Source organism: Pagrus major, chromosome 1, assembly GCF_040436345.1.
Source record: "Pagrus major chromosome 1, Pma_NU_1.0".
Classification (NCBI taxonomy): Eukaryota; Metazoa; Chordata; class Actinopteri; order Spariformes; family Sparidae; genus Pagrus; species Pagrus major.
In genome coordinates, this window is record NC_133215.1 from 36,810,327 (window position 1) to 36,815,944 (window position 5,618).

Genomic DNA, 5,618 nt, shown 5'->3' on the forward strand with positions numbered 1-5,618 from the left:
ATAAAAATGTGTATATTATTTGTTTTAAATGAATGTTTTTGTTCTCATAGATTTCTGCCAACGTGCATACAAGCGTAGCATCACACTGAGCATCAGTCTGAAATGCCTCACTTTAACCAGCAGCAGTTGTCCCATAAACCTGCCACTACAAACGCCCCGTTTTATGACCTACAAATATTTGTTTCCCTCCAAAAGACAAATGTATGTGTGTGTGTGTGTGTGTGTGTGTGTGTGTGTGTGTGTCGGGAGGGCTATGTTAATCTGCCACAAGTTCATGGCCAATAGAATTTGGTGATTTAATAAATGTAACTGTAGAGGGTGGTACGATTTACTGTGTGTTGTAAACTTGATCTATGGTCAGTGTTTTGTTGTAGTGCTGTGACGCCATGCAGGCAGATTTTTTCAGTCTGTGTAGAGGATGCTGGCTGGCAGAGAGGCTTTCAGTCAGGTTGACTATTATTTCTTCAAAACTAAAACACCATCCACTTGGATTGATTTAGTCTTTTTGGTATTTTCATACCAATACCAATATTTTCATGTCAATGATAAATTTGGTCCAGAATATAATATTTCACTATTGCTGCCCAGATTACAGAGACATTTACATGAATATTCAAAATTCTGCTGACCCCTTGAACTTTCCCCAAGTTCTTCACTAATTAACATTTCTTAAATTAAATTTAGTGTGTGTGTGTGTGTGTGTGTGTGCAACACACTGTTCACCTCACTTGCAATCAAGAATTAATTTTAATAATGTTTCAGTACAAAGACCTTCATCAGGTTGCCTTACAAGACAACAGAGGAAACCATCTTAAATAGGTTGGTACACCCATGTGGACTAATCAGGTCACTTTACAGACAGACATCACTCAAAATACTATCACACAGGTGTGCAAAAATTTTACTCCATGTAATATGTGATGAATTGTGAGTCATGCTATGTGGAGTCGAGGTGAAGTCTGAACAAGTGAGTCTTGAGTCTTTTGTGGAAGATGGCGAGTGACTCTGCTGTCCTGACATTGGTTGGGAGTTCATTCCACCACTGAGGCGCCAGAACAGAGAAGAGTCGTGACTTCGCTGAGCGACCTTTGATTGCTCTCAGCGTTTGCGGTACCAGCCAGCCAGCAGATGAAGTGGAGCGAAGTGCTCGCGCTGGGACGTGTGGTCTGACCAGTGTTTGGAGGTAGATGGGTGCAGTTCTGTTGACGGCCTTGAAGGCCAGTACCATCGTCTTGAATCGGATGCGGGCTGCAACAGGAAGCCAGTGGAGGTCACGGAGGAGGGGGGTCACATGGGAGAATTTGGGTAGATTGAAAACGAGGCGCTGCAACGGTTTGATCGCAGAGGTTGGGAGTCCAGCCAAGAGCGAGTTGCAGTAGTCCACACGGGAGATGATCAGTGCTTGGACCAGGAGTTACGTTGCGTCCTTTGTGAGGAAAGACCAGATCCTGCAGATATTATAGAGGGCAAATCTGCAGGATCGGGCCACAACAGTGATGTTGGGCGTGCAGAATAGTCCGTCGTCAAGGATTACGCCCAGGTTCCTTGCAGTCGATGAAGGCGATACTGTGATGTCCTCGACAGTGACTGACAGTCCATGTGAGGGCAGTCTTTCCCCGGGATGAAGAGTGGTTCAGTTTTATGAACGTTGAGCTTGAAGTGGTGCGCAGTTGTCCAAACGGAGATGTCTGCCAGACATTCCGAGATGTGCGTTGCAACCTGGATGTCGGAGGATGAGGGGAAAAGAGAGGAACATTTGGGTGTCGTCTGCATAACAGTGGTAAGAGAATCCATGTGATTTGATTGCAGAGCCTAGTGATCTAGTGTATCGTGAAAACAGAAGTGGTCCTAGTACTGAGCCTTGAGGAACACCAGTTTCCAGAAAGCAGGGTTTGGACAAGGAGCCATTTCACTTGACCTGAAAGGTGCGATTTGTCAGGTATGATATGAACCAGGTTAGAGCAGAGCCACCGTTGCCAAGTTCAGCGAGAGTGGAGAGGAGGATTTGGTGGTTGACTGTGTCAAACGCAGCAGATAGGTCGAGGAGAATGAGGACGGACAAGTGGGACGAGGCTCTCCAGTGGGTCTGCGGTGAAATCTTGTGCTGACTGGGATTGGGTAGGACTCATGGCTGCGATCTGTGGTGGACAGTGAGTTACTTGGACTTCCTCGATAGACTCCCGCAGAGAGACTCCCTAAGTCTTTGTTTGGCTGTCCTGACGCTGCAGCTGACGCTGTAGTGACTAGCCCATATGTGCTAGATTTACCTCATGCAGGGTTAGCTCTGCCCAGCAATCAAGCCTATTCACCACACCTGAGTTGGCCGAAACTAGCTAATAACCACTCATCATCAACAGTTTCACAAGAATTTATTCAAAAGATATCTAGACACGATTAAATATTTCAACTAACCTTACTCACAGAATGCCTACACACTGGATCTATATTTACTTTCTGACTTACCAGCAGCAGTTTCACAGCTTCTTTCCCTTAGACAAAATGATGTTGGTGGAAAGAAAACATGTGCCAAGTAGAATATTTGTATTCTCTGAAAACTACATACTGTGTTAGAAATAATTGTATATAATTATAATAATAATAGTGATAATAATAATACTACTACTAATAATAATAATAATAACAATATGATTAATATTATTTTTAATGCTTTTTTTACAACTGAAAATACATCTGTCCACTACAGTGAACCTTATACGTCAAAGCATATCATCTGCCAATTTAGATTCTGCCTTATTTTGCATGTTATATAACATTATGATATAATTTACACTTGAATTGTTTAATTAAACAGAAATATCAAATAATCCTCTAATTTTATCTTAATATAGACCTATTTTAATTTTTAATTTACAAGAGGGCACAGATTATTTAGAATTTGGCACAGATTATTTAGAATTTGCCAAAGTTTAAGTTTCTCCTACTCAGCAACTCGCACAACATTTAAGGATGTATGGTGATATTGTGGTTACTAGTTACAAAATGAATTCAGTTTGAATAGATGGTGCGTTCACAAACATCTGTGAACACTGGCGGGTAAGAGAGATAAAACATTTTATTTACAATACAGTGAAGCACATGGAAATCAGACATAACAACCATCATGTCCTACATTGATGACAATCTTGATGGGGATGCATCAGGTCGCATTAGCGTTTACACTACAACCTACATGTGCTCAAATGCATCCCGGACCACCTCAACAAGTGGTTTGATGGGTGGTTGTTTACACTTACATTAGAGCTGTCTACTGGTGTTTGGATCCACCAAGACACATGTTAATGCCAATTCCCAACAGCATCCCAGTCACGTTTCGGAACCACACCTGTGGAATTAAACAATACAGACAACACAAAAACACAAAAAGGGACGCAAATGTGAGGTGCACAAGCAGGCAGGTAAGGAACAAAAAGCAAGCTTCATTACATAAAGCTGAAAACCAAAGTCCGTGAATTCAAAAATCCAAAAATGAAGACAGATAACAAAACCGGAGAAAACCAAGAGACAAAATCAAAACAAAGTACTGGCCAAAAAGCAAAGTACAAACCAGGAATACACGAGGACACAGGCTGCAATTGCAGGTCAGACATGAGGTGGAGACAGGAAACCGATGATAGACACAGGACTGATGTGGAGAAACAGATGAACTGACAAAGAGAGAGGGGAAGACAAGGACTTAAATAAACAAGGGGTCATTAACTGATAGAACATAGGTGAGGTGCAAAACTGGTGGGAAAACGGACAAAGGGCTATAGGAGGATATAACTTCAAAATAAAACAGGAAATAGAAGAACCACAACTAAAACAATGACAAGAAGCCACCAAAATGGAAAACACAAATTACTAAAGCATTAATTGTTCTTTTTATTTACATGTGTGATTACAACTCAACTTCAACTTGTGTGTGGTTACTCTTTGAGCAAATCAGTGTCTTGTACAAGTCTTGTCTAAATGAAAACAAGGTTGACTGTTGGTTATAAACAGGATGTACACAGTCGTCTCTGTTGTCAAAGTCAAGCTGAAGCATCTTTCGGCCCCCGTGCCAACTTGTACACAATATACTGGATCAAAAAATGATATTTATACCCCCAATGGGATAAACTCTTTTTAGTCTATTGTCCCAATAACCTTCATTCCACTGCTGGAGAGGCTCTGGTGATAGAAAAATGTCAGTTTGATGTTTTTGTGCAAAACGTATCTATTGCTGGGTGTAATGGACATTGTAGCATTTGGGAATCTCTAGTGCAGCCTCCATCTTGTTTTTATTTTATGTTTTAAAAGCACATGATAAAATGTCATAACACACCAACAGACTCTGTAATGAGGCTTTCATCATACTGCTCTTCCTTCTGTCTTTCAACTCTTCTGTCTATCTCTGTATGTATCTAAATCCTGAGGGAAGACAAGCAGAGGCTCGTCATGTATGTGAGGTTGTTATACTGCTTGTCAGTCTGCTTATCTTTCTGTTTGTCCTTCTGTGTCCTGGGAGATGTGTGAGCTTGAGAGACTGTCATTATCTTCACTATCTTATGTCTCTCCTTCCCATTTCTTTGTCTAAAATCCCAAGTATGGGCAGAGTTAGACATGTTAGCTACAAGACAGTCACTTGTTAGGTTTCCATCTAATCTCACCCCTCCAGCCTGTGAACCTTAGGTGTGTGTTGGTATCGACTGGCAGCTTTTCATGGGTCAATAGGCTCACCTGTTGGCTCAGGGTGTCGGCAGGTTGCATCAAGTTGAGTTCAACACTTTTTAAGGGCAGTTATAATGACATAGAAAACCAATTTTGACACTAAAGAGTCAGTGAACATGAGGTAACATAAAACTGCATGAGTGAGACTTCCAGCCAGGAAAGTAACACAGCAATACTCTGCAACTGAACACAAGACTTGTATCAATGTTTACAATTGAGAGATAAGAGTATGAAGTATAACTATCCTTCTGCTCCCAAGAAGAATACAAAAAAAATTACAACATTATAACGCATATTTGTATAAAGTAGTCACTGTGTGCTGCCTTGAATCCCAGACAAAGAAAGTTTTAATTACAAGCTTCATGGTAGATTCCAAAAATCACTAGCTGTAGCTGATCCAGTGGAGGAAAAAAGAGGCTCCATGCTTCAACAACAGCAAAACACTATCAGAAGTTTTGTTGTTGTAGAAGCATGGACCCTGTTCTTACCCACTGGATCAGAGATGGATTTCATTTTTTTGGAATATGAGTTTACCATACAGGCTTGTGAGTAAAACTTTCTTTGTCAGGGATTAAAGGCAGCACATGGTGATTACTTGATACAGATTTGCTTTATAGATGAAGTACCCCTGTAAGGATCACATTTACATCAAAAGTCTAACTGTGGTGTCAAGGGTGTCACTTAAGTCCTGTTTATGAAAACATGTATGAGAAATAATATCTCACCTCTCACAAAGATTTGCACATATATTGAGTCTTGCACTCACACTAGCAGTAATGAGTCATTCCCATTCACTGATCGTATGAATATGATAATCTTAATAAAATGGAAGTTTTACAAATGTCAAGTGTTAGGACCAACCATTGCACCAGCTGCTGGACATTGATTATTGATATCTTTTCAGGAGA

The 5,618-nt window shown here is 40.8% G+C and overlaps 1 pseudogene; it reads right to left on the bottom strand.

The window, feature by feature from the left end:
• Positions 1-937: 937 nt before the first annotated feature.
• On the bottom strand, positions 938-4,045 carry LOC141004021 (uncharacterized; annotated as a pseudogene).
• Positions 4,046-5,618: the final 1,573 nt, after the last annotated feature.